The sequence below is a fragment of the Apodemus sylvaticus genome, chromosome 1 (assembly GCF_947179515.1).
Source record: "Apodemus sylvaticus chromosome 1, mApoSyl1.1, whole genome shotgun sequence".
NCBI lineage: Eukaryota > Metazoa > Chordata > Mammalia > Rodentia > Muridae > Apodemus > Apodemus sylvaticus.
In genome coordinates, this window is record NC_067472.1 from 171,799,068 (window position 1) to 171,811,106 (window position 12,039).

Genomic DNA, 12,039 nt, shown 5'->3' on the forward strand with positions numbered 1-12,039 from the left:
ATTAAAAAAAAACTCCCACCTACCTTGTGAGGTTTAGTGTTCTTGTTTTTTTGCCATGCCTCACCCTCAGCCACCTCCCCAACTCACAGGGTTCCTTGTGTAGCACTGGATGTTTTGATAATCCTTGTGTAGACCAGGCTGGCCTGGAATTTAGAGATCAGCCTGCCCCTTGCTCCAGAGACCTGGGATCAAAGGCCTGTGCTCCCACAACACAAGGCCGATTCAAGTATTTAACCCTCTCTAAGCAGTAAAGATTTTGTTTCCACAAAAGTTCAATGCTTTCCTAAAGGAATTTGATGGCCTAGAGCAGTGACCTTTTACTCTTCTTTTCAGACTAGACAATATGAGTAAAATTCTGAAGAGCAACCCCAGTTAAGGGATAAAACAAACCACTACTAGAAAAGAAAGCAAATACACTTGTCTCCCCCTGTATTCTCTTTGCAGAGACTTGAACTCAGAGACACTGCCTACATACACACACAATACACACACACACACCTGCCTCCGCAGTGCTGGGATTAAAGCCATGCCCTATTCAGCCAGCCAACTAAGAGATATTAAGACATGTCACTATGCAAAAGTTAAAATCTGTAGCCTTCTAGTTTTACTTTTTATTGCTTAAGATTTAATCTTTTCATTGTTTTATCTTTTTGGCGTTTTTGAGAGAGTATCTCACTGTAGCCTGGGTCTTGCCATGTACTCCAGGGACACCCTGTACTGTGCAAAGTAGGCTAGCGTCAAGCATTATATCATCATGAGATGGTTTGGCACATGTGTATTCAAATGCTGATTTCTGTGCAAGGACACCTAATTGCTATAAGATGTTTGCAGTGTCATAATTGTTGAAGCGTCTCCTGTCTCAATGTTGTGTAAAAATTGTTCTCCATCACCTTTGATTAGTTAATTGTTGAGGGCTTTTGAGGCCTCTTCTAGGAAGATCATCCTGATAAACCCCTAGACCCAGAGACCATGGAGACTTTGTTTATTGCCTGTTTGATTACTTTGATTATCAGTTTGTTCCTTGAAAACTTTGTTTGTGCTTTGTTTGTTCCTTAACTACTTTGTTTATATCTTAGGACTGGTTGTATTCTTTGTATGTACTTAGAATGATATAAAAGCACAGTGCAAAAAAAAAAAATCCTGCCTTCAGCTTTAGAATTGACTTGGGTCATGTTACAGTGCTGTCTAATGGCCTTTTTCTTTTCAATCCTTGCTCCCTCCCTGGAGAACCCATTGACTGAGCTGACCTGGTCAGTTGGTAAAGATCTAATCAGCCAATAGCTGGGAAGGAGAGATAAAATGGGATTTACCATCCCAGTGAGGGGTTGAAGGTGGAATGAGAGATCAAGAAGGGTGTCATGAGGGAGTCTCCATGAGGAGATGAATGGAGCAGGAGCATCTAGGGCAAGACTAAGATGGCAGGTAGCAGGGCATGTGGCTGGAAAATAGGCCAGGCCATCATAGTAGACTCAGAATAGATGAATATCTGCTCAGCTATAATTCTTGATGCTTATTAATGAATATAATCTCTGTGTCATTCTATGGGAGTTCACATAGGAAAGATGATACTTACACTATTATAGTATACAATTCTCCTGCCTCAGTTGCTTATAAGCATATCCTACTACACTTGGTGGTTTTTCTTTCTTCTTTTTCTCTTGAGACACAGTCTCACTATGTAGCCCCAGCTGAAGTCATAGATGTACCTGTTTCTGTTTCCTGAGTGTTTATAAAGGTTTGTACCATCACACCCAGACTTACATTCAGACTCTTTTTGTAAATATTGCGTGTATGTGAATGTTTGGCCTGCATGTTTGTATATACACTCCCTGTACACCAAGAGCCCAAAGAAGTCAGTTTTTGGTGAGGATGTGGAGAAAGAGGAACACTCCTCCACTGCTGGTGGGATTGCAAGCTGGTACAACCACTCTGGAAATCAGTCTTGTGGTTCCTCTGAAAACTGGGCACGACATTTCCATAGGACCCTGTTATACTACTCCTGGGCATATACCAGAGGATTCCTCAGCATGCAATAAGGACACATGCTCCACTATGCTCATCGTAGCCTTATTTATAATAGCCAGAAGCTGGAAAGAACCCAGATGTCCCTCAACAGGGGAATGGGTACAGAAAATGTGGTATATTTACAGAACTCAGCAATTAAAAACAATGAATTCATGAAAATTTTAGGCAAATGGTTGGAACAAGAAAATACCATCCTAAGTGAGGTAACCCAATCACAAAAGAATATACATGGAATGCAGTCACTGATAAGTGGATATTGATTAGCCCAGAAGCTCTGAATACTCAAGACACAATTAGCATATCAAATGATTCCCAAGAAGAAGGAAGGAGAGGTCCCTGGTCCTGGAAAGAATTCATCCAGCATTGTAGGGGAGTACCAGGACAGAGAAATGAGAGGGGGGTAACTAGGGAATGGGTAGAAGGAAGAGGGCTTATGGGACTTATGGGGAGGTGGAACTGGATAAGGGGAAAGCATTTGGGATGTAAACAAAGAATATAGAAAATAAAAATAAAGCAAAGGCCTGTAATAAAATCCTATGAACAACATATGCTGAAAAATTTAAGGTCCTAGCTTCTTGTATTGAAGCAGAGACAAAACACTTTTTCTCACATAAAGTAAGTCTATATCTGAACTGTATTTTGAATCACACCTGTATGAATCTGTTAAAAATATTTCCTTGGCCAGAAACTCTGTAAGTGAGGTCTGTAAGACAAAAGCAGCATCTCACAAGCCTCTAGTGAGGCAGCTCTGAACTTACAACTCAAATGTAAATATCTCTTGATCTGAGTCTATTGTCTCTAAGTCCAGACCCCACCCAGTGATCCTGCCTGGCAGTAGCCTGCATAGCAGTAGCCTTCAGCCAGACCTAAGTGTTAAAAGAAACCTGTACTTTTAGGGTTTCAGAAAAAGTCTATTACTTTTTTCTTAGTAGTCAAAAGGAGCCTCTTTGCTATTAAATAAACTTCCACTGAGATCTCTTTTACAATCTGGGGGGGGGAATTAAATTTTGTTCCCACCACCTAACTAACAAACCTATGAAAAAGTCCCAACAGGCCCTGTAGTGGCTATTCCTGGTTGTCAACTTGACTATATCTGGAATGAACTACAATCTAGAATTGGAAGGCTCACCTATGATCCTAATCTGGAGGCTCAGAGATATAAGTTTCTGACCTGGATCTTGGCATGAAGATCTTGAAGCATAGTGGCTATGAATTCCAGAAGATTAAGACAAGGAGATCTCCAAGTTCAAGATCATCTGGGATTAAAGGCATGGAGGCACACACCTTTTTTTTGAGCCACACCCTCTGTTGGAGATGTATGTAAGGACATTGGAAGAAGGAAGATTTACTCACTCTTCCTTGCCTGCTTGCCTCGTGGGACTGAGCAACTGCTAGATCCTTGGACTTCCATCCACAGCCGCTGCTGACCATTGTTGGGGGAGTTGGACTATAGACTGTAAGTCATCGACAAATTCCCTAACTATATAGAGACTGTCCATACATTCTGTGACTCTAGAGAACCCAAACTAATACAGGCCCATAATGGCCACAGCTGTATCACTCTTAAAATCATCCCAATTACAAAATGTCATGAGCCTCCAACCAGACTGCAAACTGCAGCCAATGACACACTGGCAATCCTTATTGTAACTCTTAATTTTCTCTTGCAATATTATAGCATAACTACAACTTTGGAGAACAAAACCCAATTTCAACATTCTATTTTCTTTCAAATTAATGGCAACCACATTACTTTATGCTCAAAAGTATGAGAGTGTAACTTATTAAAGAGACATCATTTTAAATTTTATTTCTTATGAGTCTAATTTCTAGGTTAAGATTCACACAAAACACCATGTCAATTTAGAAGCATCTTAGAGGCCTGTATTTCCTGGGTTGTATCAGGCTGCATCTGCAAGATGGCTACAACCACGAGCTACAAGCTCTAAACTAGACTCTTATTACCAACCTTATACCTTTTAAATCATGCACAATAATTTATAAGCCAATACTCTATAGTCAAGACATGTAAAACATACTTATACTTTTAGGACCAATTATTGGTTGTCTTTAAAGTGATTACACGAATCTCATAAAGTTAATCCAAACAAATTTTTCCTTTTTCTAGCTGTAATTTTGAGAGAATAAAAAGCACTTTGAACCCCAACTCACAATTGTAGAGACTTTTTTTTCTAGGAGAATAATCGTCAACCCACTTTTCCTCAGATTTGAGAATGCTGCCCCTTTAAGAAGCAGCCTTTTTCTTTAGCCATGTTTAACTCAAGTTTGACTCAGTTTAAATCAGCCTCCACTGTATAAAGTGCGGCTAGATTAAGAGTTATACCACCAGAAGATGAAATTTTTACCAAATTTTTCTTTTCAACATGAAGCACAGAACGAGAGTCATTCAAACAACTAAACAAAGACAGACACATATTGACAGGTGGACAACTGGTGCACCAAGGACAAAACAATACCCAGAGAGGAAGCACACTGTACAGTACTAACAATATCTCCAGTAGGATCCACAGAGGAAAGAAACAGGACCTCTCTATATTTCCACTTTTCCCTAGGCAAGTTTTGAAATCCATTTTCCTACTCTCTTTCTCTCTCATTTTTCATACCTTCTTGAAACAGCTCTTGAAGACTGGACATACACCTATTTTCAAACCCCTTTTCTTTTCACCTGAGTCAGCTCTTAAAGACTGTGGACAAATGCCTATAAAGTTCACATGCCATTTTCCACTGTCTACTCCTTAGCGGGTTCAGCATTAGGTCAACACTGCCTCACTTAATCCATATCCTTTAGCATCTATAGTTGCTCACCGTGCAGGATAACATCTTTTTCCCTTTTCTGTGAAGCTTTGCAAAGGCAGGGTCATCTCAGGAGATCTTCTTGCATCTAGTCCCTTGATCCGGCAACATTTTGTTGCTTCAAGCAGCTACTGCTAATTGGGAAGAGAAGCTGAGAATGGCTGGGAGGGGCGGGTGGTGAGAAAGAAATGACATCAGGACAACATTGCTGTACGAGATGTAAAGTTCAGTTGGGGTCCCACAATATATATATGGCTTTTAAGGGCAAGTCCTTTCCCCAAAACTCCGTGGGTGTTGGCTTCAATGTTTCACACTGTTCAGCAGGTAACCTTCTTAATTCAGGAAACAGTAGGTCTGGCAGATCAAAAGGACTTCAATGGTCTGCCTTGTGCTAGCTCAGGTGTAGCTAGTGTCTCATAGGTATAATAGACAGGAGGCTGTGTTGCTCTAAGGAGAACATTGAGCCAGGAACTTCAAAGGCTGAGAATTAGTGATTAGCACAGAGGTTCGTAATCCCAGGTAAGGCTCTGAGGGTGTAAGCACTCATGTAGGTCTCTAGCAGAGGGTGTGGCCCAGATTAAAGGCCTGAGCTACCATGCCTTTAATCCCAGATGGCCTCGAACTCAGAGATCTCCCTGTCTAAATCTTCTGGAATTCATAGGCACTATGTTTAAGATCTCCATGCCAAGATCCAGGTCAGAAACTTTTATTTCTCAGCCTGCAGATTAGGATCATAGGTGAGCCTTCCAATTCTGGATTGCAGTTCATTCCAGATATAGTCAAGTTGACAATGAGGAATAGCTACTACACTGTCTCCCAAGAATCAAAGGTCTAGGGTCATGAGATGCTGATTCATAGGATAAACAAAAGGAAACCTGGAGTAAACATCTGGATTGATGTTTGTGCTAGTATTCTGTCTATGCTCCACCCCACACTTACCTGGCAACAGCCAGGTATGCCCTGCCCCATAGACCTGGCCCAGTATAAAAGGGGCTACTTGTTCCTCCTCCTCCTCCTCCTCCTCCTCCTCCTCCTCCTCTTCCCCCTCCTCCTCCTCCTCCTCCTCCTCCTTCTTCTTCTTCTTCTTCTTCTTCTTCTTCTTCTTCTTCTTCTTCTTCTTCTTCTTCTTCTTCTTCTTCTTCTCTCTCTCTCTCTCTCTCTCTCTCTCTCTCTCTCTCTCATTGCTCTCTCTCATCACACTGTCACCTCTCTGCCCCTTGGGCTCTCCTACCCTCCCCCCTCTCTCCATGTGGTCATGTCCTGCCTCCACTCCTCCACTTCTCTCTCTCTTTCTCTCTCTCTCTCTCTCTCTCTCTCTCTCTCTCTCTCTCTCTCTCTCTCTCTCTCTGCCTCTCTAAGTCCCATTCTCTGCCCTGAACAAACTCTATTCTATCGCATGTCTGTGTGTGTGTGGTCCCTCAGGGGGAAGAGTTGCTTGGGCATGGGCCCACCGGGGCACCCCCTTCCCCCACACTGCCATGCCACATTCTCTAAACCCCCTTTTCTGTCTTTTTAAGCCCCCTTCATTGGTGAGTTGACCCAGAATCGAGAAACACTGTGGGTATGCCAGCTTTGCCATTTAAACCACAACCTCGTTCTCTAGCTACAGACTGGTAAACTAATCACAGGGTCAGAGCGACAGTTTACACTAGTTCTAGGGTAATTTGGAGCTACCGCTGCTTTGTCCTGAGGACTGTTACTGGGATACAAAATGCTCCTACGTTTATGCTCTCACAGAGGTAGTCTCATTTCCGCTGGACCACGGCCTCACGGAGTTCCCTCAAGTCCCTGTTGGACTGCTGCCTTGTGGCAGTTCTGTCCCTCCTGGACTGTGCCTGGCAGCGGCAGGGGTGCCTTCGCACTAGTGCTAGGTTACAAAACAAGCTACTTGGATACTTTCTTTTCCTGCCCAGCGGGCTCCGGCTACCTCATTTACCTCTACGCTATTGCTAAGATACAAAACAAGCTACTTTGGTACTTCTTCTTCCCAGCCAGTGCAGGCTACGACTTCCACCACTGGCAGGGAAGTCCTGCCTTGCACCTGCACAACCATGAAAATTCCGCCCTCCCCCCAACTTTTCTTGCTGACAAACTGTTCTGCACTATATTCACTGCTACCCGCATGGCCACAGTGAGTCCTGGTGCTGCTGCAACCCTGTGCTCCATCTCCATTGCTGCGTGGTCCCACTGCCACACGGTCCAGCCACTGATGGGTGGGTCATGGCAAGTCTTGGTGGCTGCACATGGGCAGGAGTACCAGGACTGAGGACTGGGCCCCACGTCCAGGCTGTTCAGAATGTGCAACATGACAGCCGGTTGTACCGGCTCCCACAATGTGCGCACTGTCTATCAGGTTCTTATTTACTCTACCAGATTACAAATGCAAACAAACACTAACCATAATAATAAATAACCCTTAGCTTTCAGATGAAGCCTGGCCAACTTCTTTTGAATTAAGGCTTGCTTCTCATGCCCAGTTCCAGCTAACGTTCCTGATAGGACATTTAATCCCTTGGGTGTCTCCTTACTCAGAAGCGACCCAGACTCCCTCTTTGCTAATACAGGTGCCAAAGCCATGGTCTAGGCATGGGAGCTTCTCCAGGCATTCCGGGAATGCCAAAGCCCCTAGATACTCTCACGATGGCTTGAGTCTTTAGCCTGACTGTACCATGTTGCTAATATATTTTCAGGATGCTGAAATTATATTTAGCAACTTTCCCCATGCACCCAATGGGCTGTAACGTGTCTTCAACCGTATATACAGTAAAATTAACAGTCTGGTAAATGATAAAGGACCTAAACCTCACCTATTCCATGTTCCCACACCCTTGTTTGTTCCTATAGCCTGCATGCTCAAGTTGATGTTAACAAGCCTAAATCTGCCTAGACAAACTCATTTTCTGTCACCACGATGTATTCCATTGCTGCCAGCCTTCTTACTCTGATCTTAGCATCTTTACTAACCAAAGTAATATACTTTCCTCTACCTATACAACCTGTCAAAACTACTTGAGATTCTCATTCCTATCCTCTCTTGACTATTGCTCTCCTATCTTGTGCTCAATCTTGTTATCAGATTTAAGACAGACAGAATTCCCAAAGGCCTGACAGCTTCTCCCAGGAGGTCTCAGAAGAAAGATATGGACACTGCTACAGGATTCTGCTTAAAAAGAGTGCAGCGGACAAGACCAGATACCTTGAGTCAAATGACTTAGCTAAACAAAGGTAAGCCATTTCTCATGTCATGGGTATCCATTCCACAGAGAAAAAGCCCTGCATCCTCTGTGCTTGAATGCCAGATTGACAGCCAAAGCCACCATGAAGATCAGAGACCACAAAGAACTGCTGACTACTGGAATCTGTCACTTTTTAATAATATAACTGCTAAATTATTGTTCATTCCTCAGACTTCTGACTACATTGACAGCTAGACAGTTATCTCCTTACTTAAACTGTACTTCCATTAAAGGCTTCATATTTCCTCTTCTTGCTCTGTCACTGTCCTAACATCTGCATTCCTATAGATTTGCCTATCTCTAATAATAAAAACTCCACTATACAATCCAACCTTCAATTCTATTCCTTCTGCTCCACAAAGGCTCATCTTAAAGACTGTTCATGTGGTTAACTCATGTTGTTATCTCTTTAATAAACTTGTTAGCTACAGAAAACCTACTGAGATCTATTGCTTGTGGACCAAATAGGCCCCATTCAGATAAGTACCTCTGCCCAAGTTCCCAATTTACCACCTATTCCAAAGGGTGGGATTCCTCTGGGTTTCAATTGTACATCTTAAAATTTTTCTTTTTTCCCAAATATAGTTAATCTTATTCCCTACCTATACTAATATGTTTCAACATCTTGTCAGGTCCAGGCCCTTGCCACATCCAGGATAGATCCAGAGAAGCAAACTTCAGATGCTCCAATCTCCTCTCAGCTTCTCTAGACACAGACAGCTTCTACTGGACCTGTTCTCCTAACCTATCCTCAAATGGCTCCACAGACCCTGGACAACAAGGAAGCAGCCAATATCTCCCGAGACTGGACAAACACCTCCCCCATACCCCTTTCTTTAGGTTCCCTAGAGACACGTTGCCCCCAATGTCAGCATGAAGCAGCTAGATAGCTCAACAACGTCCCTATTCCTGCTTCGCCTTTATCTCTCTTTTTTTCCTCTTTTTTAATTAAACAAATACTGGAATATGTTAGTATTCTGTCTAAGCACCACCCCACACTTACCTGGCAACAGCCAGGTATGCCCCACCCCATAGACCTGGAGCACTATAAAAGGGTCTACTTGCCCCTCCTCTCTCTCATTGCTCTCTCTCATTACACTCTCACCTCTCTGCCCCTTGGGCTCTCCTCCCCTCCCCCCTCTCTCCATGTGGTCATGGCCAATCTCCACTCCTCCGCTTCTCTGTCTCTCTCTGTCTCTGTCTCTGTCTCTCTCTCTCTCTCTCTGCCTCTCTTACTCCTGTTCTCTGCCCTGAATAAACTATTCTATACCATGTCTCTCTGTGTGTGTGGTCCCTCAGGGGGAAGAGGTGCTTGGGCATGGGCCTGCCTGGGCACTCCCATCCCCCACACTGCCGTGCCACATGCTCTAAACCCCCCTTAGGGGAGCCAAACTGGGGTTTGGCTCAGACCAGATACCTCTAGATACTGCTAAGATTAAAGGCACTGCTGGCTGTTCACTACAAATGATAATACTATCTTTGGTAGAGGAAAGAGAAATCCATCTTCATAGTTCTTTGGGTTTTACATATGTGCTACCCCCCAAAAATAAGTTAAAAATACTTTTGTTTAAATGTTAAGCCTAAATGTCAACAAATATGCAGATGGTGCCTGGCTTTAATAGCTCCTAAAGAGATTAAATTGACACTGAGATCTTATACAGCAGATTATTCATGAAGACATGTGTTTGAAGGACTTTCATGAACCAAAAAGGTTGGAGAGGGTAGTGAGTAGAAGAGAATAGTGGATGGAAATTGTGAGAATGAGAAAGATAGTCCCCCCTTCCCCCTACTTGCCCCACCCCCCAATCCCCCACTATATTAGGAATACATAATGGATATGACCAATGTGGGACAAAGGCCTCTTATACCCTACTTCCTCATGGGCTGCACAGGTGCACCACAACTCTCAAGGCACTTGGTCAACAAAGAGCAACAGAGCTTTAGATGCATAGTGCTCTGGCCCAGACACTGATGCTAACACAACAACACATTAGGTAATTACTTGTCCTCCAGTGGAACCTACTGTCAGTGTCTGTGATCTGTTTCCTGGGACAGACTGGATGCAGGTCACAGACAGATAATGATAAAAATATTGCTCTTTTTGGACACAGAGCTCTGTAACATAGCCCAGTCCTGTGGAACCCAGGAAGACTGAATGGCTAGTTCTTTGACTAGAACTTGTGTTCCTGTATGTGGATGAGACCTCTCTTCTTCTCTCAGTCTTTAGACAGCCTGACGATGTCAGGACAACATTACAGCAAGAGACAGATGACAGAAGATGTGAGAGTCTCTGAACACCTTGTGACACAGAGCTCTCATCTGTCCATACAGACTCAGGAATGGGGACTACAAAGTTTTATGCTGCACCCCTGAGCCTAGAGCTTGACATGGCTGTTAATGCTGAGTCATACTTAATGTGGTGGTGTGAATGGCAGCATTCCCCACAGGCCTTTGGACACATGTCTCCAGCTGATGGCACTGTTTAGGGAGCCTTAAGAGCTGTGCTAGTGCAGGAGGAAGCACATCACTGGGGACAGGCTTTGGGGATTTAAAAGACTTGTGCCATTCCCAGGGCACTCTCTGCTTCCTGACTGTGGTTCAAGACATGAGCTTCTCCAGCTGCCAGTCCTGCTGCATGTCCTCTCACTTCCCCATGATGGACTCTTACTCCTCATGGATCATAAGGCAAATAAACATGTATAAGCTGCCTTGGTCATGGTGTTTTACCACAGCAACAGAAAAGTAAGGAACATACTTAAAATCACAACTGATAGTTCAGCGTATCACTAGAGCAACAGATCTGGTGGCAAGGAAGCCAGGTAGCAAGTCCATGCAGGGAGAAGAGGTCCTGAGATAATAGTTATGAACTTGACACCTTCCCACGAGCAGTGCCAAATGAGATGGGGCAATGAGAATCAGGAGAGCTACAAATCACAGGGATCCACAGCTACTAATCCCAGTGCTATCCACTAAGGAGCATCCCAGGAGACTGTAGAGATGACTCGGTAGTTAACAATCCTTATACACTTTCAAGTTATCTGTGTTTCAGATTGACACCATCAAGTAACTCATGAGAGCTTGCAACTTCAGCTGCAGGAGGATCTGATGCTCTCCTCTGGCCTCTGAGTGAACCTACCCAGGTGTAGCATGTACTCACAGACATATAAATAAATATAAATCTTTAGAGGACAAAAGAGTCTTTCCAGGAAATTCCTGGTCCAAACCTGTAAGCCCTTCTATTGGTCTACTGGACTCTTACCTGAGCAGGTGCTTTGGTGCTTGACCACTGTCCATGGCTCCTGCACTTGCTCCAGCTGGCATAACAGCTGTAGCCTAGGAACAGGATACCCTTCAGTGAAAAGGAAAAAACACACTGGGGTATTTTCACAAAAGAAGATAAAGACCCTCAATCTCACAGGATATGGTCCACACCTTGGATTGAAATAGATCCAACCAACAAAAAAGTAAAATATAGCTCAGAAACCAAATTTTCTCTCCTGTACTAAACACTTTATCAGAAACTAGTACTTGGCTCACAAGTCCACTCAGTAAATTAAAAACTCCTGCTGCCAAATCTTAGGACCAGAGTGATTCCTATGTCTTACATGTTAGAAGAGAGAATTGATTCCTGTAACTTGTTCTCTGACTTTCAAACACACACTGTGGCAAGTGTACATATGTACATATAGAAGTTTAAGAATGTAGTAATTTAGGCTGGGCAGTGGTGCCTCAAGGCTTTAATCCCAGCGCTAGGGGGGCAGAGGAGGCATATTTTGAGTTTGATGCCAGCCTGGTCTACAGAGTGAGTTCCAGCCTGGGCTACACAGAGAAACCATGTCTTGAAAAACCAAAAAAAAAGCAGTATTTTTTTTTCTAAGACAGGGTCTTACCAAATAACTCTGGGTGTTATGAAACTCACTCTGTAGATCAGACTAGCCTCGAACTCACAAGAGACTGTAGTGTC

General features: G+C 43.5%; 1 protein-coding gene and 1 pseudogene across 9 annotated transcripts in view; one reads left to right on the forward strand and one right to left on the reverse strand.

Annotated features, from left to right (window-relative positions):
- The window catches only part of LOC127670388 (zinc finger protein 431-like), a 553,459-nt gene that overhangs the window by 423,698 nt on the left and 117,722 nt on the right, over nucleotides 1-12,039 (forward strand). The window lies entirely within an intron of this gene.
- Nucleotides 6,585-12,039, reverse strand: part of LOC127684858 (aurora kinase C-like) — a 23,971-nt pseudogene continuing 18,516 nt past the window's right edge.